Here is a 27,719-nt window from a genome sequence, read left to right on the forward strand (position 1 = left end):
CTATGATTTAACTAATTTAACTATTAGATTGAATGGGTATTTCACCGCGTTCTTCAGCTCCTCTCTGAATTTAGTCTGGATCACAGCATAAATACACGTGTTGGTGCAGGAACTGTGAAGCTGAAGCATTCCTGCTGTGTGTTTTGTGATAACAAAAGGGTGATTGACGGAGGAATAAGACCGAATATCTGTAATTCGCGAATAAATGTTAAAGCAAATCTGTGTCACCCATAACAGTATAAAACTGCCGGTTATACTGGAGAGTAAAACGATGGATTTCTTTCGGTTCTCCATCTCTGGGTCCTTGCGATTCTTTCCATCGCTGCTGCCCCGGAGTCCCCTGCGGACTCTGCTGGACACTAAAATACGTCTGACCGTCAGGATATTGAGCAGCAAAATCAGAAAGAACGGGACACAAGGGGTTAAAATTCGGTGAAACAAGTCAAATGCGGCCCATGCGGGGGAAGTAAAGAAGCTTGGTTTAGCGATACAATACCAGGGAACATTATCATTCATAAAGTAAGGTTTATGTATAAAGTACCAGGGGACAGACTCCAAAAAGCCCAGCACACTCACTGTCCCGATAATTACAGCCGCCGTTTTCTCGGTGCAATATTTTGTTTTCAGTTTTTCACAACAAATGACCACAAACCGATCAAAGGTGAAAGCGACTGTGAGCCAGACAGAAACCTCTGTGCTTGCATACACCAGGAAGACAATGAGACTACACACGGGAGTAATGAAGAGGAATGAACCTGGGAAATACATCAGAGCAGTCCACCTCAATAAGGGATCGGAGATGATGACCAGGAGATCGGCCGCTGCCATTCCCACCAGGTAGCGAGTGATACATTTGGAGAGACCGCACTTCCCTCGGGACAGGATCACAATCGCCACCATATTAACTGTAAGAGAGAGAAGAGGAAGCAGAGAAATGATTGATCAGACCTGGAGACAAGTAAGAAGTTTGAAAGGATCTGGGCTGATATTTACAGCTTTGTTGCTGCATCAAAAATGGCCACCACCGCCAGGAAGTGCCATCATCAAAATGGCCAGAGTTGTGGGGGTGGGGCTGGTGACCATATGAAAAATGGCCACTGCTGGCAGGAGGTGATATCATCAAAAATTTCGCTGTTGTGGGGGTGGGGCTGGTGACCATATGAAAAATGGCCACCACAGCCAGCAGGTGATTTCATCAAAATGGTCGCTGTTGGGGGTGGGGCTGGTGACCATATGAAAAATGGCCACCACTGCCAGGAAACGATTTCATCAAAATGGTCGCTGTTGTGGGGGTGGGGCTTGTGCCCATATGAAAAATGGCCACCGCTGCCAGGAGGTGATATCATCAAAGTGGCCACTGTTGTGGGGATGAGGCTGGTGACCATATGAAAAATGGCCACCACTGCCAGGAGGTGATATCATCAAAATGGCCTCATTGTGGGGGTCGGGCTGGTGACCGTAGGAAAAATGGCCACCACCGCCAGGAAGTGATTTCATCAAAATGGCTGCAGTTGTGGGACTGGGGCCGGTGACCATATGAAAAATGGCCACCACCGCCAGCAGGTGATATCATCAAAATGGTCGCTGTTGGGGGTGGGGCTGGTGACCATATGAAAAATCGCTACCACTGCCATGTGAATCATCAAAGTGGCCAACGGTTTAAATCAAACATGGCCACAGTAAATAATAATAGTAATAGGACTAAAATCGTTAAAAAAACAAGCCTGAAGGCTTTGTGTCTTAATGCGAGGAGCATTTGTAATAAGGTGGATGAATTGGCTGCGCAAATAGAAGTAAACAAATACGATTTGTTTGGGATTACGGAAACGTGGCTCAAGGAAGGCCAGCACTGGGAACTCAACATCCAGGGGTATTCGATATTCAGGAAAGATAGGCAAAAAGGATAGGGAGGTGGGGTAGCTTTACTTGTTAAAGAAGGGATTAACACAATTGTAATGAAGGATATTAGCTCTGATGAGGTGGAATCTGTATGGGCAGAATTGAGAAATACTAAGCGGAAAAAAGCGTTAGTGGGAGTGGTTTATAGACCACCAAACAGTAAGGCGGAGGTTGGGGATGGCATTAAAAGAGAAATTGAAGAAGCGTGCAATAATGGCACAGCAGTCACCATGGGTGACTTTAATCTACATATAGATTGGGCCAATCAAATGAGTAACAATACTGTGGAGGAGGAATTCCTGGAGTGTTTACGGGATGGTTTCCTGGACCAATATGTCAAGGAACCAACCAGAGATCAGGACATCTAAGACTGGGTATTATGTAACGAGAAAGGATTAATTAGCAATCTTGTTTTAAGAGGCCCCTTGGGTCGGAGCGATCATAATATGATCGAATTCTTCATTAAGATGGAGAATGAAGTAGTTGACTCGGAGACTAGAGTCCTCAATTTAAATAAAGGAAACTATGATGGTCTGAGGAGCGAGTTGGGCAGGATTGATTGGGGAATGGCACTCAAAGGGTTGACGGTGGATAGGCAATGGCAATCATTCAAAGACGGAATGGATGAACTACAGAATTTGTTCATCCCAGTTTGGCATAAAAATAAAACAAAAAAGGTGACCCAACAGTGGCTAACAAGGAAAATTAGGGATAGCATAAGTTACAAGGAGAGGGCATATAAATTGGCCAGAAAAAGCAATAATCCTGAGGATTGGGAGCAGTTTAGGATTCAACAAAGGAGGACAAAGGGATTAATTAAGAAAGGGAAAAAAGAATATGAGAGAAAGCTTGCAGAGAACATAAAAACTGACTGCAAAAGCTTTTATAGATATGTGAAGAGAAAATGATTGGTGAAGTCAAGCGTAGGTCCCTTGCAGTCAGAATCGGGGTAATTTATAAAAGGGAACAAAGAAATGGCAGACCAACTAAATACATATTTTGGTTCTGTCTTCACAAAGGAGGATACAAATAACCTCCCAGAGATGCCGGGGAACATAGGGGCTGATGGAAGTGTGGAACTCAAATAAATCCGTATTTGTAGGGTAATGGTGTTAGGAAAATTGATGGGACTGATAGCCGATAAATCCCCAGGGCCTGATAATCTACATCCCAGGGTAATTAAGGAAGTGGCCCTAGAAATGGTAGATGCATTGCTGGTCATCTTCCAGAACTCGATAGACTCTGGAACGGTACCCATGGATTGGCGGGTAGCTAATGTTACCCCACTTCAAAAAAGGTGGTAGAGAAAAGGCGGGGAATTATAGACCGGTAAGCTTGACATCGGTAGTGGGGAAAATGCTAGAGTCCATTATAAAAGATGTAATAGCAGAGCACTTGGAAAGCAGTGACTGGATTGGACAAAGTCAACATGGATTTACAAAAGGTAAATCATGCTTGACTAATCCACTGGAATTTTTTGAGGATGTAACTTGTAAAATAGATAAGGAAGAACCAGTGGATGTGGTGTATTTGGACATCCAGAAGGCTTTCGATAAGGTCCCGCATAAGAGATTAGCGTGCAAAATTAAGGCACATGGGATTGGGGGCAAGGTATTAACTTCGATAGAGAACTGGTTGGCGGACAGAAAGCAAAGAGTTGGAATAAACGGGTCGTTTTCCGAGTGGCAGGCAGTGACTAGTGGGGTACCGCAAGGATCGGTCCTAGGACCCCAGCTGTTCACAATATATATTAATGATCTGGACGAGGGAATTGGATGTATTATCTCCAAATTTGCAGACGACACAAAGCTGGGTGGGAGGTAATGCGTTGAGGAGGATGTCGTGAAACTCCAGCACGATTTGGACAGGTTGGGTGCTTGGGCAGAAACATGGCAAATGCACTATAATGTGGATAAATGTGAGGTTATCCACTTTGGTGGCAAAAACAGGAAGGCAGATTATAATTTGAGCGGTAATTGATTGGGAGAAAGGGAAGTGCAAAGAGACCTGGGTGTTCTTGTACACCAGTCGCTGAAGGTAAGCATGCAGGTGCAGCAGGTGATGAAACTGATTCAATACATCAATCTGACAGCAGCTCCTGATGTTCTGATAAACGCCCTCAGCCCAGGCTCCTGATTAACGTGGTTCAATACATCAATATGACAACAGCTCCTGATCGTCTGATACCCGCCCTGAGCCCAGGCTCCTGATCAACCTGATTCAATATATCAATCTAACTACAGCTCCAGATGTCCTGATACCCGCCATGAGCGCAGAATCCTGATTAACCTGATTCAATACATCAATCTGACAACAACTCCTGATGGTCTGGCACCCGCCCTCAGCCCAGACTTCTGATTAACCTGATTCAATACCTCAATCTAACAACATCTCCTGATGGTCTGATATCCACCCTGAGCTAAAACAACTGAATAACTTGATTCAATACATCAATCAGACAACATCGCCTGATGGCCTGATGCCCGCCCTGATCCCAGACTCCTTATTAACCTGATTCAATACATCAATCTGACAACAGCTCCTGATGCTATGATACCCGCCCTGAGCCCAGACACCTGATTAACCTGATTCAATACATCAATCTGACAATAGCCCCTCATGGTCTGATACCCGCCCTGAGCCCAGACTCCTGATTAACCTGATTCAATACATCAATGTGGCAACAGCTCCTCATAGAGTCATAGAGTCATAGAGTAATACAGCACGGATAGAGGCCCTTCGGCCCATCGTGTCCATGCCGGCCATCAAGCCCTGTCTAATCTAATCCCATATTCCAGCATTTGGCCCGTAGCCTTGTATGCTATGGCATTTCAAATGCTCATCCAAATGCTTCTTAAATGTTGTGAGGGTTTCTGCCTCCACAACCCTTTCAGGCAGTGAGTTCCAGACTCCAACCACCCTCTGGGTGAAAAAGTTCTTTCTCAAATCCCCTCTAAACCTCCCGCCCTTTACCTTGAATCTATGCCCCCTAGTTATTGACCCCTCTACTAAGGGGAAAAGCTCCTCAGCATCCATCCTATCTATGCCCCTCACAATTTTGTACACCTCAATCATGTCCCCCCTCAGCCTCCTCTGCTCCAAGGAAAACAAACCCAATCTGCCCAGTCTCTCTTCATAGCTGAAGCGCTCCAGCCCTGGTAACATCCTGGTGAACCTCCTCTGCACCCTCTCTAACGCGATCACATCTTTCCTGTAGTGTGGCGACCAGAACTGCACACAGTATTCCAGCTGTGGCCTAACCAGTGTTTTATACAGCTCCATCATAACCTCCTTGCTCTTATATTCTATGCCTCGGCTAATGAAGGCAAGTATCCCATATGCCTTTTTTACCACCTTATCCACCTGTTCCGCCGCCTTCAGGGATCTGTGTACCTGCACACCCAGATCCCTCTGACCCTCCGTCTTGCCTAGGGTCTTTCCCTTCATTGTGTATTCCCTTGCCTTGTTAGACCCCCCAAAGTGCATCACCTCGCACTTTTCCGGGTTAAATTCCATTTGCCACTGTTCCGCCCATCTGACCAACCCATCTATATCGTTCTGCAGACTGAGGCTACCCTCCTCGCTATTTACCACCCTACCAATTTTAGTATCATCCGCGAATTTACTGATCATACCCTTTACATTCATATCCAAGTCATTAATGTAGACCACAAACAGCAAGAGACCCAGCACCGATCCCTGTGGTACCCCACTGGCCACAGGTTTCCAGTCACAAAAACAACCTTCGACCATCACCCTCTGCCTTCTGCCACTAAGCCAGTTTTGTATCCAATGTGCCAAGGCACCCTGGATTCCATGGGCTCTTACCTTCTTGACCAGTCTCCTGTGCGGGACTTTATCGAAGGCCTTACTGAAATCCATGTATACCACATCCACTGCGTTACCCTCATCCACACACCTAGTCACCCCCTCAAAAAATTCAATCAAATTAGTCAGACATGATCTTCCCTTGACAAAGCCATGTTGACTATCCCTGATTAATCCTTGCCTCTCCAAGTGGAGACAAATTTTGTCCCTCAGGATTTTTTCCAGTAATTTTCCTACCACTGATGTTAGGCTCACTGGCCTGTAGTTCCCCGGTTTTTCCCTACTACCCTTCTTGAATAATGGTACTACATTAGCGGTTCTCCAGTCCTCTGGCACGTCCCCTGTGGCCAGAGAGGTCATGAATATATGTGTTAGAGCCCCCGCAATCTCCTCCTTTGCCTCACACAGCAGCCTGGGGTACATTTCATCCGGGCCTGGGGATTTATCCATTTTTAGGCCAGCTAAAACCGCCAATACCTCCTCCCTCTCGATGTTAATATGTTCGAGCATATCACAGTCCCCCCGCCCTATTTCTATGTCTACATCGTCCTTCTCCATAGTGAAAACAGATGCAAAAAATTCATTTAGAACCCCTCCTACATCTTCCGGCTCCACACACAGATTGCCACTTTTGTCCCTAATGGGCCCTATTTTTTCCCTAGTTATCCTTTTACCCTTAATATACTTATAAAACATCTTCGGATTTTCCTTTATTTTGCTCGCCAGTGTTATTTCATGGCCCCTCCTTGATCTCCTAATTTCTTTTTTAAGTATCCCCCTGCACTTTTTGTACTCCTCTAGGGCTTCCTCCGTCTTTAGCCTTTTGTATCTACCAAAAGCCCTCCTTTTTTTCCTAATCCATTCCCGTATATCCCCTGACATCCACGGTTCCCTGTGGTTTTTGGAACCACTCTTGACCTTTATGGGAACATGTTGCCCTTGTATGATCTCCATCTCCCTTCTGAAAGCCTCCCATTGCTCCGATGCGGATTTTCCTACAAGTAGCTGATCCCAGTCCATTTTGGCCAGATCCTGCCTTATCCTATTAAAATCGGCCTTCCCCCAATTTAGAACCTTTATTTCCGGCCCATCCCTGTCCTTTTCCATGACCACCTTAAATCTTACCATATTATGGTCACTATCACCAAAGTGCTCACCTACTAGCACTTTTTCCACTTGGCCGGCCACATTCCCTAGAATTAGGTCCAGTACCGCCCCCTCTCTTGTAGGACTTTCTACATGCTGGCTCAAAAAGCTCTCCTGGATGCACTTTAAGAATTCTACACCCTCTGAGCCTTTCACACTTTGACTATCCCAGTTAATATTGGGGAAGTTGAAATCCCCCATTATTATTACCCTATTATTTGCACATTTCTCTGAGATTTGCCTACATATCTGTTCCTCTATCTCCCCCTGACTGTTTGGAGGCCTATAGTACACTCCCAGCAAAGTGCTTGCCCCCTTTTTGTTTTTAAGCTCCACCCATATGGCCTCATTAGAGGACCCTGCTAATATATCATCCCTCCTTAGTGCAGTAATTGACTCCTTAATTAATATTGCGACACCCCCTCCTCTTATACCTCCCCCTCTGTCTCGCCTGAAGATTCTGTACCCCGGAATATTGAGCTGCCAGTCTTGCCCCTCCCTCAACCATGTCTCCGTGATAGCAACAATATCATACTCCCATGTGTTTATCAACACCTTCAGTTCATCCACCTTATTTGCAAGACTCCTTGCATTAAAATAGATGCCATCCAGCCTTGCCCTTATATATTTGCCCTGTCTACCAAGCTGACTTGTTTTTTCCTCCATAATTGGCAGCACATCCTCCCCTATTTCAGCTCCCCTCTGTATCCCATCCCCCTGCCAAGTTAGTTTAAACCTCCCCCGACAGTGCTAGCAAACCTCCCCGCAAGGATATTTGTCCCGCTCTGGTTCAGGTGCAACCCGTCCGACTTGTACAAGTCCCACCTTTCCCAGAAGCAGGCCCAGTGATCCAGGAAAGTAAAACCCTCCCCCCTACACCAACTCTTTAGCCACGCATTCATCTGCTCTATCCTCCCATTCCTATACTTACTAGCACGTGGCACTGGGAGTAATCCAGAGATTACACCCTTTGAGGTCCTGCCCTTTAATCTGTTACCTAGCTCCCTAAATTCTTGATGCAGGACCTCATCCCTCTTTTTACCTATGTCGTTGGTACCAATGTGGACCACGACCACTGGCTGTTCACCCTCCCCCTCCAGAATGCCCTGCAGCCGCTCAGTGACATCCTTGACCCTGGCACCAGGGAGGCAACAAACCATCCTGGAGTCACGTTTGCGGCCACAGAAACGCCTATCTGTTCCCCTTACTATAGAATCCCCTACCACTATTGCTCTCCCACTCTTTTTCCCCCCCTCCTGGGCAGCAGGAGCACCCCCAGTGCCAGGAAGTTGGCTGCTGCTGCCTTCCCCTGGTGAGTCATCCCCCTCAACAGTATCCAAAGCGGTATACCTGTTTGAAAGGGGGATGTCCGCAGGGGTTCCCTGCACTACCTGCCTGCCTTTGTTGCTCCGCCTGATGGTCACTCCCTGTGCTGCCCTACCCTGAGGCGTGCACAACTCGCTAAACGTGGTATCCACGAGCCTCTCAGCATCGCGCATGCTCCACAACCCATCCACCCGCAGCTCGAGCGCCGCAATGCGGTCTACAAGTAGCTGCAGCTGGATGCATTTCCCGCACACATGGTCGTCAGGGACACTGGCAGCGTCCCTGATTTCCCACATGGAGCAAGAGGAGCAGAACACGGGTCTGAGCTCTCCTGCCATGACTTACTCCTTTAATTAATTTAAAAATTAATTCAATACCCCAGTTACAGGTATACTCTAGGGCGCTTTATTTACCAACTGTCCCCACTACACCTTAATCCCGAGAAATTTAACACCACAGAATTCAAGCTTGTACTGAAAAGAGAGAAATACTCACCAACCAATCACTTACGTGCTCCCTGGTGACGTCACACTCTGATTATTTTTTACCTCTCTCCTCTGATGTTGATTTGGTACGCTTCTGCTTTGGCGCCGGTTTTTAAGCCGGGCCTCTGCTGCTCTCCGCTGCTGCTCCCTGCCCGAACTGGTCGGGCTTCTGCTTTGGCGCCGGTTTTTAAGCCGGGCCTCTGCTGCTCTCCGCTGCTGCTCCCTGCCCGAACTGGTCGGGCTTCTGCTTTGGCGCATGGTCTGATACACGCCCTGAGCCCGGAAACCTGATTCAATACGTCAATCTGACAACATCCCCTAATGGCCTGATGCCCACCCTAAGACCAGACTCCTGATTAACTTGATTCAATACATCAATCTGACAACAGCTCCTGATGGTCTGATACCTGCCCTGAGTCCACACTCCTGATTAACCTGATTCCAATACATCAATCTGAAAACAGCTCCTGATTCTCTGATACCCGCCCTGAACCCAGACTCCGGATTAATCTGATTCAATACATCAAGCTGTCAACAGCTCTTAATGGTCTGATACCCGACCTGAGCCCAGACTCCCGATTAACCTGATTCAATACATCAATCTGACAACAGCTCCTGATGGTCTGATACCCGCCCTGAGCCCACACTCCAAAATAACCTGATTCAATACATCATACTGACAACAGCTCCTGATGGTCTGATACCCGCCCTAAGCCCAGACTCCTGATTAAACTGATTCAATACATCAATCTGACAAAAGCTCCTCATGGTCTGATACCCGCCCTAAGCCCAGACTCCTGATTAACCTGATTCAATATATCAATCTGACAACAGCTCCTAATGGTATAAGAACATAAGAACATAAGAAATAGGAGCAGGAGTAGGCCAATCGGCCCCTCGAGCCTGCTCCGCCATTCAATAAGAACATGGCTGATCTGATCCTAACGCCAATCCACTATCACAGAACCATCTCCTGAATCTAACAGAATTAGACACACGAAATAGGAGCAGGATCAGGCTACACGGCCCCTGGGCCCGCTCCGCAACCCACAGGGCCATGACCGATCCGGACCTAGACTCATGTCCAAATTCCTGCCCGCTCCCCGTAACCCGTAATTCCCTTTATTTCTAGGAAACTGTCTATTTCTGTTTTAAATTTATGTAATGATGTAGCTTCTACAGCCTTTTGGGGCAGCATACTCCATGGACCTACCACCCTCTGAGTGAAGTAGTTCCTCCTGATCCCAGTTTTGAAAGAGCAGCCCTTATTCTAAGACTATGCCCCCTAGTTCTAGTTTCACCCATCATCGGGAACATCCTACCCGCATCCACCCGATCCAACCCCTTCACAATCTTATATGTTTCAATAAGATCGCCTCTCATTCTTCTGAACTCCAATGAGCAGAGTCCCAATCTACTCAACCTCTCCTCATATGTCCATCCCCTCATCCCCGGGATTAAGCGAGTGAATCTTCTTTTTACTGACTCGAGAGCAAGTATGTCCTTTCTTAAGTATGGACACCTAAACTGTACGCAGTATTCCATGTGCGATCTCACCAATAACTTGTACAACTGAAGCAATACCTCCCTATTTTTATATTCTATCCCACTAGCAATGAAAGCCAACATTCCATTGTTCTTCTTAATCACTTGCTGCACCTGCATGCTAACCTTTTGAGTTTCGTGCACCAGGACCCCCAGATCCCTTTGTACTTCAGTATTTTCCAGTTTCTTGCCATTAAGATAATAACTTGCTCTACGATTATTCCTGCCAAATTGCATAACCTCACACTTTCCAGTATTGTATTCCATCTGCCAAATCTCTGCCCACTTACTTAGCCTATCTATGTCCCCTTGCAGGTTTTTTATGTCCTCCTCACTCACTACTTTCCCTCCCATCTTAGTATCATCTGCAAACTTTGATATGTTACACTCTGTCCCCTCCTCCAAACCGGTAATATAGATTATAAAGTGTTGGGGACCCAGCACTGACTCCTGTGGAACACCACTAGTTACTGATTACCAGTCTGAGAATGAACCATTTATCCCAACTCTCTGCCTTCTGTTAGATAGCCAATCCTCTATCCATGCCAGAATATTACCACCAATCCCGTGATTTTTTAACGAGCAATAATCTTTTGTGTGGCACCTTGTCAAATGCCTTTTCGAAGTCAAAATACACTACGTCCACTGGTTCCCCTTTGTCCACCCTATATGTTACTTCCTCAAAGAACTCCAGCAAATTTGTCAAACATGACTTCCCCTTCATAAAACCATGCTGACTTTGTCCTATTAAATTATGATTATCCAAATGTCCCGTTACTGTCTCCTTAATAATGGACTCCAAAATTTTACCTACCACAGATGTTAGGCTAACCGGTCTATAGTTTTCAGCCTTCTGTCTACTGCCCTTTTTAAATATGGGTGTTACATTAGCAGTTTTCCAGTCTGCCGGGACCATTGCCGAGTCTAGGGAGTTTTGGAAAATTATTACCAATGCATCCACAATCCCTACCGCCACTTCCCTCAAGACCCTAGCATGTAAGCCATCAGGTCCAGGTGATTTATTCGCCTTGAGTCCCATTATTTTACCGAGTACCACTTCCTTAGTGATTTTGATCGTGTTTAGCTCCTCCCCCCTTTAGCCCCCTGTTTGTCCAGTGTTGGGATATTCTTAGTGTCTTCTACTGTAAAGACTGATATAAAATATTCATTGTGTTTTTGCCATCTCCATATTTCCCACCATTAATTTCCAGGTCTCACCCTCTAAGGGACCAACATTTACTTTAGCCACCCTTTTTCTTTTGATGTAACTATAAAAACTCTTACTATCTGTTTTTATATTTTTTGCTAATTTACTTTCATAATCTATCTTCCCTTTCTTAATCAATCTTTTTGTTATTTTTTGCTGTCGTTTAAAATTTTCCCAATCCTCTCTCCTCCCACTAGATTTGGCTACATTATATGCCCTTGTTTTTAGTCGAATACTATCCTTAATTTCTTTACTTAGCCACGGATGGCTGTCTTTTCTTTTACACCCTTTTCTTCTCAGTGGAATATATAATTTTTGGAAGTTGCAAAATAACTCCTTAAATGTACACCACTGGTCTTGTATCGTCTTACCCTTTAATCTATTTTCCCAATCCACTCTACTCAATTCCGCTCTCATACCTTCATAGTCTCCTTTATTCAAGCTTAGCACGCTTGTTTGAGATCTAACCTTCTCACCCTCTAAGTGAATATGGAATTCAACCATGTTATAGTCACTCATTCCAAGGGGATCCTTTACGAGGACATTTTAAATTAATCCTGTCTCGTTACACAGGACCAGATCTAAGGTTGCTTCCCCCCTGGTCGGTTCAGTTACATACTGCTCAAGAAACCCATTCCTAATACACTCAATGAATTCATCCGCAAGGCAGCCCTGCCCAATTTGATTTGTCCAATTAATATGATAGTTGAAATCCCCCATAATTATAGATGTTCCCTTACTACAAGCCTCAACTATTTCCTGATTGATACACCGTCCAACATAGTTGCCACTGTTCGGAGGCCTATAGACTACGCCCACTATTGTTTTTTCCCCTTATTATTCCTTACCTCCAGCCAAACTGTTTCATTATCCTGATCTTTTGACCCAATATCATTTCTCTGTATTACAGTGATTCCTTCCTTTATTAACATAGCCACCCCACCTCCGCTTTCTTCCTGCCTGCCCTTCCTGATCGCTAAATAACATGGTATGTTTAATTCCCAGGCATTGTGACCCTGCAGACATGTTTCTGTAATGGCCACAAGATCATACCCATATGTAGTTATTTGTGCCATTAACTCGTCTATTTTGTTACGAATGCTACGAGCATTCAGATAGAGAACTCTCAAAGATGTTTTGTGACACTTAGTTCCTGCTTTTGCCCTTTTTATTACTTTACCTTTTACTCCATACCTTCTGCCTCTTCCTGACACGCTGTGGTTTTTAAATTCCCCACTGCTACCTAAGTCTATGACATTCTCTGTTGTCATTTTTATTATTTGCTCTCGGCCCACCCTGACCCCAGACTCCTGATTAACCTGATTCAATAAATCGATCTGACAACATCTCCAAATGGTCGAATACCCGCCCTGAAAACAGTCCCTGATTAACATGATTCAATTGGTCAATATGACAACAGCTCCTGATGGTCTGCTACCCGACCTGAGCCCAGACTCCTGATTTACCTGATTACAATATATCAATCTGACAACAGCTCCTGATGGACTGATACCCGCCCTGAGCCCAGCCTCATGATTAACCTGATTCAGTACATCAATCTGATATCAGCTCTTGAGGGTCTGATACCCGCCCTGAGCCCAGACTCCCGATTAACCTGATTCAATACATCAACCTGACAACAGCTCCTGATGGTCGGATACACGCACTGAGCCCAGACTCCTGCTTAACCTGATTCAATACATCAATCTGACAACAGCTCCTGATGGTCGGATACACGCCCTGAGCCCAGACTCCTGATTTACCTGATTCAATACATCAATCTGACAACAGCTCCTGATGGTCTGATACCCGCCCTGAGCCCAGCCTCATGATTAACCTGATGCAATACATCAATATGACAACAGCTCCTCATGGTCTGATACCCGCCCTGAGCCCAGACTCCCGATTAACTTGATTCGATACACGCCCTGAAAACAGACTCCTGATGAACATGATTCAATTCATCAATATGACAACAGCTCCTGATGGTCTGATACTCGCCCTGTGCCCAGACTCATGATTAAATTAATTCAATGAATCAATCTGACAGCAGGTCCTGATGGTCTGATACCCGCCCTGAGCGCAGACTCCAGATAAACCTGATTCAATACATCAATCTGACAACAGCTCCTGATGGTCTGATACCCGCCCTGAGCCCACACTCCTGATTAACCTGATTCAATACATCAATCTGACAAATGCTCCAGATGGTTGAATACCCGACTTGAGCCCAGACTCCTGATTGACCTGATTCAATACTTCAACCTGGCAACATCTCCTGATGGTCTGATACCCGACCTGAGCCCAGAATCCTGATTAACATGATTTAGTATATCAACCAGACAACAGCTCCTAATGGTCTGATACCCGAAGTGAGACCTGACTCCTGATTAACCTGATTCAAGATATCAATCTGACAACAGCTCCTAATGGTCTGATACCCGACCTGAGCCCTGACTCCTAATTAACCTGATTCAATTGGTCAATATTGCAACAGTTCCTGATGGTTGGATACTTGCCCTGAGCCCAGACTCCAAATTAACCTGATTCAATACATCAAACTGACAGCAGCTCCTGATGGTCGGATACATGGCCTGAAAAGAGACTCCTGATGAACATGATTCAATTCATCAATATGACAACAGCTCCTCATGGTCTGATACCCGCCCTGAGCCCAGACTCCAAACTAACCTGATTCAATACATCAAACTGACAACAGCTCCTGATGGTCTAATACCCGCCCTGAGACCAGACCGATGATTAACTTGATTCAATAAATCAATCGCACAGCAGATCCTAATGGTCTGATACCCGCTCTGAGCCCAGACTCCAAACTAACCTGATTCAGTACATCAATCTGACAACAGCTCCTGATGGTCTGCTTCCGGCCCTGAGCCCAGACTCCTGATTAACCTGATTCAATACATCAATCTGACAACAGCTCCTCATGGTCTGATACCCACCCTGAGCCCAGATACCTGATTAATCTGATTCAATACATCAATTATTCAACAATTCTTGATGTACCGATACCCGCCCTGAGTCCAGACTCCGGATTAACTTGATTCGATACATCAATCTGACAACAGCTCCTCATGGTCAGATACCCGCCCTGAGCCTAGACTCCTAATTAACCTGATTCAACACATCAATCTGACAACAGCTCCTGATGGTCTGATACCCGCCCTGAGTTCAGACTCCAGATAAGCCTGATTCAATACATCAATCTGACAACAGCTCCTCATGGACTGATCGCCGCTCTGAGCCTTGACTCCTGATTTATCTGATTCAATACATAAATGTGTCAACAGCTCTTGATGGTGTGATACACGCCCTGAGTCCAGACACCTGATTAAACTGATTCAATACGACATTCTGACAAAAGATCCTGATGGTCTGATATCCGCCCTGAGCCCAGATTGCTGATTAACCTGATTCAACACATCAATCTGACAACAGATCCTCATTATCTGATACCCGCCCGGATCACAAACTCCTGATTAACCTGATTCAATACATCAATCTGACAACAGCTCCTGATGGTCTGATACCAGCCCTGAGCCCAGCCGCATGATTAACCTGATGCAATACATCAATATGGCAACAGCTCCTCATGGTCTGATACCCGCCCTGAGCCCAGACTCCCGATTAACTTGATTCGATACACGCCCTGAAAACAGACTCCTGATGAACATGATTCAATTCGTCAATATATGACAACAGCTCCTGATGGTCTGATACTCGCCCTGTGCCCAGACTCATGGTTAACTTAATTCAATGAATCAATCTGACAGCAGATCCTGATGGACTGATACCCGCCCTGAGCCCAGACTCCAGATAAACCTGATTCAATACATCAATCTGACAACAGCTCCTGATGGTCTGATACCCGCCCTGAGCCCAGACTCCTGATTAACCTGATTCAATACATCAATCTGACAACTGCTCCTGATGGTCTGCTACCCGCCCTGAGCCCAGACTCCTGATTAACCTGATTCAATACGTCAATCTGACAACAGCTCCTGATGGTCTGATACCCGCCCTGAGCCCAGACTCCTGATTAACCTGAGTCAATACATTAATCTGACAACAGCTCCTGATGGTCTGATACACGCCCTGAGCCCAGACACCTGATTAACCTAATTCAATACATCAATCTAACAACAGCTCCTGATGGTCTGATACCCGACCTGAGCCCAGAATCCTGATTAACATGATTCAATATATCAACCAGACAACAGCTCCTAATGGTCTGATACCCGACCTGAGCCCTGACTCCTGATTAACCTGATTCAAGATATCAACCTGACAACAGCTCCTGATGGTCTGATACCCGCCCTGAGCCCAGACTCCAGATTAACCGGATTCAACACATCAATGTGACAACAGCTCCAGATGGTTGAATACCCGCCCTGAGCCCAGACCGATGATTAACGTGATTCAATAAATCAAACGCACAGCAGATCCTAATGGTCTGATACCCGCTCTGAGCCCAGACTCCAAACTAACCTGATTCAATACATCAATCTGACAACAGCTCCTGATGGTCTGCTTCCCGCCCTGAGCCCAGACTCCTGATTAACCTGATTCAATACATCAATTATTCAACAGTTCTTGATGTACCGATACCTGCCCTGAGTCCAGACTCCCGATTAACTTGATTCGATACATCAATCTGACAACAGCTGCTGATGGTCTGATACCCGCTCTGAGCCCAGACTCCTGATTAACCTGATTCAGTACATCAATCTTACAAAAGCTTCTCATGGTCTGCTACCAGCCCTGAGCCCAGACTCCTGATTAACCGGATTCAATTGGTCAATATTACAACAGTTCCTGATGGTCGGATACCCACCCTGAAAACAGACTCCTGATTAACCTGAATCAATACATCAATCTGACAGCAGCTCCTCATTATCTGATACCCGCCCTGAGCCCAGACTACAAATTAACCTGATTCAATACATCAATCTGACAAAACTCCTGATGGTCAGATACCCATCCTGAGCCCAGACTCCTGATTAACCTGATTCAATACATCAATCTGACAACAGCTCCTCATGGCCTGATACCCGCCCTGAGCCCAGACTCCTCTCTTTTCATTCGAACAAAAAAAAAAACAACAAGTTCACAAATAACCAATAACCCTTTTAAACAGCCCTCCACCAATCAAATCAAAATTTGGTTGTCCAGATTAATTATGCACTCCAGTCCCCGCGGCGCCCACCGGTCACGAAAAAGCTCGAGCATGCCGGCGGACACCGCGTGCTCCATCTCTAGGGCCACCCGGGCGCGAACATGGCCACGGAAGAGGGGGAGGCAATCCGGTCGGACGACGCCCTCGCTCGCCCGCTGCCAGGACTGATAATGGCTTTCTTGGCCAGGCCCAGGAGCAGGCCCACGCCAGACTCCTGATTAACCTGATTAAATACATCAATCTGACAACAGCTCCTCATGGTCTGATACACGCCCTGAGCCCAGACTCCAAATTAACCTGATTCAATACATCAAACTGACAGCAGCTCCTGATGGTCGGATACACGGCCTGAAAACAAACTCCTAATGAACATGATTCAATTCGTCAATATGACCACAGCTCCTGATGGTCGGATACCAGCTCTGAGCCCAGACTCCAAACTAACCTGATTCAATACATCAAACTGACAACAGCTCCTGATGGTCTGCTTCCCGCCCTGAGCCCAGACTCCTGATTAACTTGATTCAATAAATCAATCGCACAGCAGATCCTAATGGTCTGATACCCGCCCTGAGCCCAGACACCTGATTAATCTGATTCAATACATCAATTTTTCAACAGTTCTTGATGGCCTGATACCCGCCCTGAGCCCAGACTCCTGATTAACCTGTTTCACTACATCAATCTGACAACAGCTCCTGATTGGCTTACACCCTCCCTGAGCCCAGACACCTGATTAACATGATTCGATACATCAATCTGACAACAGCACCTGATGGTTTGATTCACTCCATGAGCTCAGACTCCTGATTAACCTGCTTCAATACATCAATCTGACAACAGCCCCTGATAATCTGATACACGCCCAGAGCCCAAACTCCTGAAAAATCTGATTCAATACATCAATCTGACAACAGCTCCTGATGGTCTGATACCCGCCCTGAGCCCAGACTCCTGATTTACCTGATTCAATACAACAATCTGACAAGAGCTCCTGATGGTCTGATACCCGCTCTGAGACCAGACTCTTGATTAACCTGATTCAATACGTTTATCTGACAAAAGCTCCTGATGATCTGATACCCGCTCACGGAACCAGACTCTTGATTAACCACATTCAATACATCAATCTGACAACAGCTCCTGATGGTCTGATACCCGCCCTGAGCCCAGACGCTTGATTAACCTGATTCAATACATCAATCTGACAACAGCTCCTGATGGTCTGATACCCGCCCTGATCCTAGACTCCTGATTAACCTGATTCCAGTACATGCAGTACGGAAAATGATCCAGTAACAATACCAGGGTTGGATCCACAACGATCATTACTGATATAATAAAACTCCTTCAAGACAACAAGAGCAGAGACTGAGGACATCCCATAATTCAACTGCTGGAACAGGACAGGTGGCTGTGGAAAACTTTCACCGAGTAAAGCATTACCAAGCACTGCAGCACAGTCAACCCCGATTTACAGCATTGACCCCTGAGATAAACGCTTACCAGTAACTCCAACGGCTGAAATTATAGGATAGTAAATGCGTTCTATCTGGAAGATTACTGGTAAGCCCATTTCTGGGAGAAGCAGCGACTTCTGTTGGATTGGAACCCACAGATCCGGCAGGCACTCTGAGCTGGTACATCCCATTGGGCCCTGATTTATACAGGGGATAAATCTCCACTGACACTGTCAGGTTATACCCCTGATCAATGCTATTAGTTACAGTCAGTTGAACAAACACATTACATCAGGGCCATTGACACTGATGTAAATAATGTGTTGAATAACACGCAAACATCCCAACGTCCAGGACATTATCTTAATCAGACCTCTCTCGGGAATAAGGCTGAAATCTGGGCTCATACAGGACCGATCCAACAATAATGACTGGCTTCGTTTTCCGTTTTCCTGTATTTGTATTGACCATGTTCGCTCCTGCCAATTGAGTTATACCTTTTACCGATGCCTCTAACGTGTACATTGAGTCAAGGTACAGAAACAGCCACGTTTCACTCTGTATCTGCAGATTCCCAGTTGAAATATGTTGCTTTCTCTGACACAGGGACAGTTAAAGGCCATGCTTCAGGACAGGAGCCCAGAAAATAATGTGGGTGATATGAGGGGACGGACACTGAACGTGCTTCACTGACGTTCCTCTCTCTGCTATTTTGCTGCAGTTGTGTACCGGTTTATTCTACATTGGTCAACGGTTCCAATAACATTAGAAATGTGCCAACTCCTGACACCATTCTGTCAGTTCGCTCCTGGCCCCCCACCCAACCTCGACCTTCCAATAATGTCAACCGATCCTAAACTCTGCTGTCCATATCTAGCCCTCCTCAAGTCTGACTCGCCTATCACCTTCGTCCTCACTGAGCCTCATTGTCTCTCAGTCTGCCAAAAGCATTAAATTTAAAAGTGTTAACCTTGGGTTTTATCCCTCCATGTCCCTCAACCCTCGCCAGCTCCACCCCTCCTCCATCCCTGCACTAAACCCAACCTTGATCTCTCCACACCCCTGATACTGGCCTTTTTGTTGGGACAGCCCTCACCTGGTTCCAGTCTTATCGATCTGATCGTAGCCAGAGCATCTCCAGCAATGGCCTCTTCCCTCACCAGCACCGTTCACTCCCGAGTCTCTGAACTGTCCATTCTTGTCCTTCCTCTTCATACTCTACATGCTGCCCTTTGTGACATCACCTACAGACATGGGGTCAGCTTCCACATGTCTGCTGACAACACCCAGCTCCATCTCTACACCAGCTCTCTCCACCCTCCACTACTCCACATGTCTGCTGATAACACCCAGCTCCAGCTCTCCACCATCTCTCTCCACCCTCCACTACTCCACATGTCTGCGGACAACACCCAGCTCCAGCTCTCCACCATTTCTCTCCACCCTCCACTACTCCACATGTTTGCTGACAACACCCAGCTCCAGCTCTCCACCATCTCTCTCCACCCTCCATTATTCCACATGTCTGCTGACAACACCCAGCTCCAGCTCTCCACCATCTCCCTCCACCCTCCACTACTCCACATGTCTGTTGACAACACCGAGCTCCAGCTCTCCACCATCTCTCTCCACACTCCAGTACTCCACATGTCTGCTGACAACACCCAGCTCCATCTCTCCAACGTCTCTCTCCACCCTCCACTAATCCACATGTCTGCTGACAACACCCAGCTCCAGCTCTCCACCTTCTCTCTCCACCCTCCACTACTCCACATGTCTGCTGACATCACCCAGCTCCAGCTCTCCACCAGCTCCCTCCACCCTCCACTACATCACAGTCTGCTGACCACATCCAGCTCCAGCTCTCCACCATCTCTCTCCACACTCCAGTACTCCACATGTCTGCTGACCACACCCAGCTCCAGCTCTCCACAATCTCTCTCCACCCTCCACTAAACCACATGTCTGCTGACATAACCCAGTTCCAGCTCTCCGCCATCTCTCTCCACACTCCACTACTGCACATGTTTGTTGACAACACCCAGCTCCATCTCTCCACCGCCTCTCTCCACACTCCACTACTGCACATGTCTGTTGACAACACCCAGCTCCATCTCTCCACCGCCTCTCTCCACACTCCACTACTCCACATGTCTGCTGACCACACCCAGCTCCAGCTCTCCAGCATCTCTCGCCACCCTCCACTACTCCACATGTCTACTGACAACACCCAGCTCCAGCTCTCAATCATCTCTCTCCACCCTCCACTATCTCTGTATTATCAGACTGCAACTCTTTTGCAGGAGCTGCTATTTGCTCCAATTAAACATTGGAAATACCGAAGCCTTTATCTTTGGCTCCAACACAAACTCCATATTCAGGTCACCGGTTCCATCCCCCTTTCTCGCTGTTATCTCAGGCTGCTTATGACGTTTTTGACCTCTGATCCCTATTCGTACCTGACATGACAATACTAACTCATATCCTCTCCATCATATCTGGCCCTTCTTCCGCCACCATAATATCGCTCCCCTCTTCACCTGCCTTAACCCACCTGGCCCTCAAAGCCTCAATCAGACCTTTACCAGCTCCAGACACTCCGTCCACTCCTCCAACCCGTCGCCTCTTCATTCATCTGGCATTGCCATCTTGGTGGGAGATCCCTTTGCTTGCTTCCACCTTTAACTCTCTGATGGGAGTCAAAGAATTACCAGCAATGGCTACTCTCCCCCTCGCACGCCCTCCGCAGCACCATTCCCTGGGATGACTCCCAAGGATCTATCCTAGCCCTCATTTATTCCTTTTCTAATGCCTCCCGTTAAATCTTGCAGCGGCAGAGATGGTACCAGCTCTTACATATACATTGATGACAACAGATTTACCTGTTTGTTCCTCTGTCTGACGTTGTCTCTGTCTTTCTGTCTCCGTCGAGGTTTGTTTCTCTGTTTCTGTCGGCCCCTGTCTCTCTATTTCTGTATATCTCGCTGTCTGTCTCTCTCTCCCTCTGTCACTCTCTCTCTATGTCTCTCTCTCTCTCTCCCTCTGTCAGTCTCTCTCTGTCCTCACATTCTCCCTCTCTCTCCCTCTCTCTCTGTCCATCTGTTTCTGTATCTCTCCGTCCATCCTTCTCTGTCTCCTTCTTTCTCTGCCTCAGGATGCCGGTCTCCGGCTGTCTGTCTCCATGTCTCTGACTCTATATGTCGGGCTCTGTATGTCTGTCTTTGTATGTCTTGTTTGTATGTTTGCCTCTGTCTGTCGAGCACAGTTTGCCTGTCTCTGTCTTTCTTTCTCCGTCTGTGTGATTTGTGTCTGTCTGATTTAGTCTGTCTGTCTCTGTCTTGTATAGTCTCTCTGTACAGCTGTGTCTCTTTGAATCTGTATTTCAATCTCGTTATCTAGTCCTCTACCTCTGCCTCTTTCTCTCTGTATGTCACTGTACGTCTGTCCATGTCTAACTGCTCTCTCTCTCTCCCTGCCTGTTTCGGTTTGCGTACCTGTATCTATCTGTGTCTCTCTTTCTCTGTCTTTTTTCATAGTCTCCTTTTGCCTGTCAGTCTCTTCATGTCTGTATTTCTGAGTGTCCCCATCTGTCCGCCTCAGTCTCATTCTGCATCAACCTGTCTGTCTGCGTCCTTCTGTCTGACTCTGTCACTGGATGTCTGTCTCTGCGTGTTGATCTCAGTCACATTCAGCATGATTATCTATGTCTGCCTGCATCTGCCTGCCTGTCTCTGTCTGTCCCTCTGTCTGTCTCTATCTGTCATTCTCCCTCTGTCTGTCTCTGTCTCTCTGTCTCTTTCTGTCCTCTGCCTCTGTCTCTCTCTTTGTCTCTGTCTGTCTCTATTTCTCCACCTGTCTGTGTTTTTCTGTCTCTCTCTGTTAGTCTATGTCCTCTGTGTTTTTTCTTTTTGACTCTATTTATATGATTGTCTCTGTGTTGTTTCTGTCTCTGTCTGCTTCTGTCTCTAAAGTTAAGGCAAATGGGATTGGGGCAAGGTATTGACTTGGAGAGAGAACAGGTTGGCAGACAGAAAGCAAAGAGTTGGAATAAACGGGTCTTTTTCCGAGAGGCAGGCAGTGACTAGAGGGGTAGCGCAGGGATCGGTCCTTGGACCCTAGCTATTAACAATATATATTAATGATCTGGACAAGGGAACTAGATGTAATATCTTCAAATTTGCAGATGACACAAAGCTGGGTGGGCGTGTGTGCTGTGAGGAGGATGCCGAGCAACTCCAGGATGATTTGGACAGGTTGGGTGATTGGACAAAAGCATGGCAGATGCAATGTGACGTGGATAAATGTGAGGTTATCCACTTTGGTGGCAAAAAGAAGAAGGCAGACTATTATCTGACTGGCAATAGATTGGGAGAAGGAGAAGTGCAACGAGACCTGGGTGTCCTTGTGCAGCAGTCGCTGAAGGTAAGCATGCAGGTGCAGCAGATGGTTAAGAAGGCAAATGGCACGTTGGCCTTCGTATCGAGAGGGTTTGAGTGCAGGAACAAGGATGTCTTGCAGCAGTAGTACAGGGCCTTGCTGAGACCACATCTTGAGTATTGTGTGCAGTTTTGGTCGCCTTATCTGAGGAAGGATGTTCTTGCCATGGAGGGAGTTCAGCGAAGATTCACCAGGCTGATACCTGGGATGGCAGAAATGACGTATGAGGAGAGATTGGGTCGATTGGGCTTGTACTCGCTGGAGTTTGGAAGAATGAGAGGGAATCTCATTGAAACTTATAAAATTCTGACAGAACAGGACAGACTAGATGCAGGATGGATTTTCCCGATGGTCGGGGAGTACAGAACCAGGGGTCACATTCTAAGGATAAGTGGTAGGCCATTTAGGACAGAAATGAGAAGGAATTTCTTCACTCAGATAGTGGTGAACCTGTGGAATTCTCTGCCAAAGAAGGCATTATAGGCCAATACATTAAATATACTGAAGAAGGAGTAGGATATATTTCTTAATGCTGAAGGGATCAAGGGGTATGGGTAGAATGCAGGGACCGGGTACTGAGTTTGGATGATCAGCTATGATGTCATTGAATGGCGGAGCAGGCTCGAGATGCCGATTGGCCTACTCCTGCTTCTATCTTCTATTTCTATGTTTGCCTTTGTCCTTAATGCTCTGTCTGTCTCTTTGTTTGCCTCTGTCTGACTCCAACTCAGCGTGTCGCTATGTCTGTCTGTCTGTATATCTCTCTGTCTATCTCAATGTCTGTCTGTCTCTTCTTTCTGTCCCTGTCCGTCTGTCTCTGTCTGTTTGTCTCTGTCTGTAAGTCTGTCTCTGTCTGCCTGTCCCTTTCTGTCTATCTCTACCTGTCTGGCTGTAAGTCTGTCTCTGTCTCATTGTCTTTCTGTCTCGTACATACGAACATACGAATTAGGAACAGGATTAGGCCACTCAGAATTTAGACCCTGCTCCACCATTCAATAAGATCATGGCTAAATCTGATTACTACACATTCCTGCCAACTCCCGATAATTTTTCACCCCTTGCTTACCAAGTCTGCCTTAAAAATATTCAAAGACTCTGCTTCCACTGCCCTCTGAGGAAGAGAGTTCCAAAGACTCACAACACACTTATTGTTAAACACTGACCACTACTTCTAGATTTTCCCACAACAGGAAACATCCTCTCAACATCAACCCTGCCCAGGCCCGTCAGGATCTTATATGTTTCAATCAAATCACGTCTTAGTCCTTTAAACTCCAGCAGATACAAAGCTAGCATGTCCAAACTTTCCTCAAAACACAACCCACACATTCCAGGTATTAGTCTAGTAAACTTTCTCTGAACTTCATCCAACACATTTACATCCTTCCTTAAATAATGAAACCAATACTGTACACAGTACTCCAAAACTGGTCTCATCAATGCAATCTATAAGGGATACGTCACCTCCCTACTTTTCTATTTAAGTCCCCTGGCAATAAACGATAACACGCTATTAGCTTTACTAATTCCTTGTTGTACCTGTATAGCCACCTTTGCGATTCGTGCACAAATTCCTCTCTAACAGAGCAGATGTTTCTGTCTCATTCTGTCTCTCTCTCTCTCTCTTTCTCTCCCTCTCTCCCTCTCTCTCTCTGTCTCTGTCCCTCTTTCTCTCTCTCTCTCTGTCTCTGACTCTCTGGCACTCTGTCTCTGACTCTCTGGCACTCTGTCTCCGTCTCTTTGTCCTTGTCTCTGTGTCTCTGTCTCTCTATGTCTCTGTTTCTGTCCCACTGTCGTTGCTTGTCTCTGACTTTTTCAATCCCTACGTCCAAATACTTTTGTTTGTATGTCGGTCTCTTTCTGTCTGTCACTGGCTGACTATCTATGACTGCCTGTCTCTGTGTTTGTCTCTTTCTCTGTCTTCTATCCGTCCTCTGCCCGTCTGCTGCCCGTCTGCTGCCAGCCTACTGCTCGTCTCCTTCCCGTCTGATACCCATCTGCTGACCCTCCCTGGCCCTCACTGGCTCTCTCTGGCTGTCTTTAACTCCCTCTGACTCTCTCTTTCATTTCTCTGTCTCTCTCTGTCTATTTGTCAATTTCTGTTGGTGACTGTGTCTCTATCTGTCTTTGTCCCTGTCTTGTCTATCTGTCTTTGTCTGACTGTATATATCTCTCTGTCTACTTCTGTCCAGCTCTGTCAGTCTGACGATCTTTCTCTCTTTGTCTCTGTATATCTGCCTATGCTTGTCTGTCTCTCTTCCAGCCTTAGTGTCTCCAAGTCTTTCTAGCTCTCACTGTCTGCCTGTCTGTCTCTGTTGGCTCTGGCCCGCTGTGTCAGTCTCTGTCTGTCTCTGTCTGCCTGAGTATGACACTATTTGCCTCGGTATGTCTATCTCTGTATATCTTTTCTGTCTGTCATGCTCTGCATGTTCTGTCATTGCCTGCCTCGGTATGCATGTATGCCTCTGGCACTTTCTGTCAGGCTGTCTCTATCTTTATATATATATTTGTCTGGCCTCCCTCTCATTGTCCGGCTCTGACTGCTTCTCTGTCTGCCTGTCTGTTTCTATGTCTGTCTGTCCCTTCATATCGTGAGCATGCTAAACTCCAACTCACCAACACCTCCTCCTACGTCCCCCAGGAACATGACCACACTACCAAACATCAAGCTATTGTTTCCAAGACTGTCACTGATCTCAACACATCGTGGAGATCTTCCCTCGATGGCCTCCAACCTCATAGTCCCCCAACCCCGCATAGCACTCTTTTACCTCCTTCCCAATATCCTCAAACAGTAATGCCCTGGTAGCCATATCTTTTCAGCCTCTTCTTGCCTCATGGAACTGATTTATTTGTATATCGATGCAATTATTTCTCCCCTTGTCCAGTCTCCTCCCACCTACACAGGCGACTCTTCCGACAGTCTCTGCCACATTAACAGTTTCCTGTTTCCTGGCCCCAATCGTCTATTTTTCACTATGTACGTCCAACCCCTCTACACATCCATCCCCCACCAGGACGGCCTGACAGCGCTCCGGTTCTTCGTTGAACAGATGCCGAAAGTATCCCAATCCACTGCAACCCTCCTCCGTCTGGCTGAACCTGATCTCACGTTGAACATCTTCTCCTCTGACTACAATCACTTCCTCCAAATTATAGGTGTTGCTATGGGAAACCGCATGGCCCTAGCTATGCCTGCCTTTTCGTGGGGATGTGGTAATTTCTTTGTTGCATTCCTACTCAGGTCCCCTCCCTCACCTGTTTTTCCAGTTCATTGATGAATGTATCGCTGCCACTTCCTGCTCGAGCCCTAAACTAGGAAATTTCTTTCAGTTGTCTTCGAATTTCCACCCTTCCATCACCATCACATGGTCCATCTCCGACTCTTCCCTTCCCTTCCTTGACTTCTCTATCTCCATTTCTGGCTATAGGCTATCGACAACCATCCACTACAAGCCCACTGACTCCCACATTTACCTGGACTACACTCCCACCCACCCCGCTTCCTGTAAGGACTCTTATCCAGTCTAGCAGATTTTCCATCTCCGTCGCATCTGTTCTGATGATGCCAACTGCCATACCAGTGCTTCTGATGTGTCTTCATTTTTCCACAACTGAAGAATCCCATCAAACATGGTTGACACGGCCCTTGTCCGTGTCCATTCCATTTCCCGCACTTCTGCCTTCACCCTTTCCCCTCCTTCCTGGAACCACGATAGGCATCCCCTTGTCCTAAACTTTCATCCCACCAATCTCCACATTGAACGGATCATCCGATGCCATTTGAGCCACCGCCAACGTGATCCCATTACCAAAGGCTTCTTCCCCTCACCTCACCTTTCAGCTTTGCAAAAGGACCGCTCCCTCCGTGGCATCCTTGTCCATGCCTCTACCACCCCCAACACACCTTCCTCTTCACCCGGCACCTTCCCGTGCAAGCACAGGAGATGAAACACATGCCCTTTTACCTCCTCCATTCCCATTGTCCATGGCCTCAAACACCCCTTCCAGGTGAAACAGCGATTTATTTGTACTTCTTGCAATTTATTATACTACATTCGCCGCTCCCGATGCGGTCCCCTCTACATTGGGGAGACCAAACACAGATTTGGCGATTGCTTTGTTGAACACCTCCGTTCAGTCCGTAAGGGTGACCCCAAGCTTCTGGTCACCTGTCACTGTAATTATCCGCTCCACTCCCACTCTGGCCTCTCTGTCCTCGGCCTCTTACACTGTTCCAATGAAGCTCGATGTAAGCTCGAGGAACAGAACCTCATCTTTCGATTAGGCACTTTACAGCCTTCTAGACTCAACATTGAGTTTTACAATTTCAGACTATAAACCCTTTCCCATTTTCCAGGCGGCTGCTGATGATTCTGTCATCTCTATTTGCTACATTTAATCAGTAATGCCACCTAAACTAGCACAGATTTTCCAGAGGTCCTTCCTCGTCTCCCTTCCCACTTTCCCTGCCTCTACAACTGCTTAAAACATGTTACATCTCTAACCATTTCCAGTTCTGATGAATTGTCACAAACCTGAAAATTTCACTCTGATCCACTCTCCACGAATTTTGCCTGGCCTGCTGAGTGCTTCCAACATTTTCCTATGTAATTTCGGTTTTCATGCATCCGCAGTATTTTGCTATTGTATTTTGTTTCTCTGTCTGTCCGTCACACAGTCTATTTTCTCTTTCTGTCTGCCTGGCTGACAGTTTCTTTGCCCTCTCTGCCTGCTTGTCCAACAGTCTCTTTTCCCTCTCTCTCTGTCTATCCGACAATCATTTTTCTCTCTCTGTCTGCAGGTCCAACAGTCTCTTTTGCATCTCTGTCCAACCGTTCGACAATTTATTTCCCCTCTCTGTTTGTCCGTCCAACAGACTCTTTGCAGTCTCTGTCTGCCATCCCGCAGCCGCTTTTCCCTCTCTGTCTGCCTTTCTGAAAGTTCATTTTCCCTCCCTGCTCGCCCGTCTGACAGTCTGTTTTCCCTCTCTGTCTGCCCGTCCGACAGCCGATTTTCTATGTCTGTCTGCCCATCTGACATATTCTTCTCGCTCTCTGTCTACCCGGCCGAAAGTATCTTTTCCCTCGTTTCCTGCCCTACGACAAGTTATTTTCCGCTATGTCTTCCCGAACAACAGCATTTTTCCCTCTCTATCTGCCCGTCTGACATTCTGTCTGTCCGACAGT

At 46.6% G+C, this 27,719-nt stretch overlaps 1 pseudogene; it reads right to left on the reverse strand.

The window, feature by feature from the left end:
• On the reverse strand, positions 1-27,041 carry LOC147087895 (putative G protein-coupled receptor 139; annotated as a pseudogene).
• Between the last annotated feature and the right edge of the window lie 678 nt (positions 27,042-27,719).

This window comes from Somniosus microcephalus, unplaced genomic scaffold, assembly GCF_052327205.1.
Source record: "Somniosus microcephalus isolate GS21.2 unplaced genomic scaffold, FLI_Smic_1.0 unresolved_chr5, whole genome shotgun sequence".
NCBI classification, from domain to species: domain Eukaryota; kingdom Metazoa; phylum Chordata; class Chondrichthyes; order Squaliformes; family Somniosidae; genus Somniosus; species Somniosus microcephalus.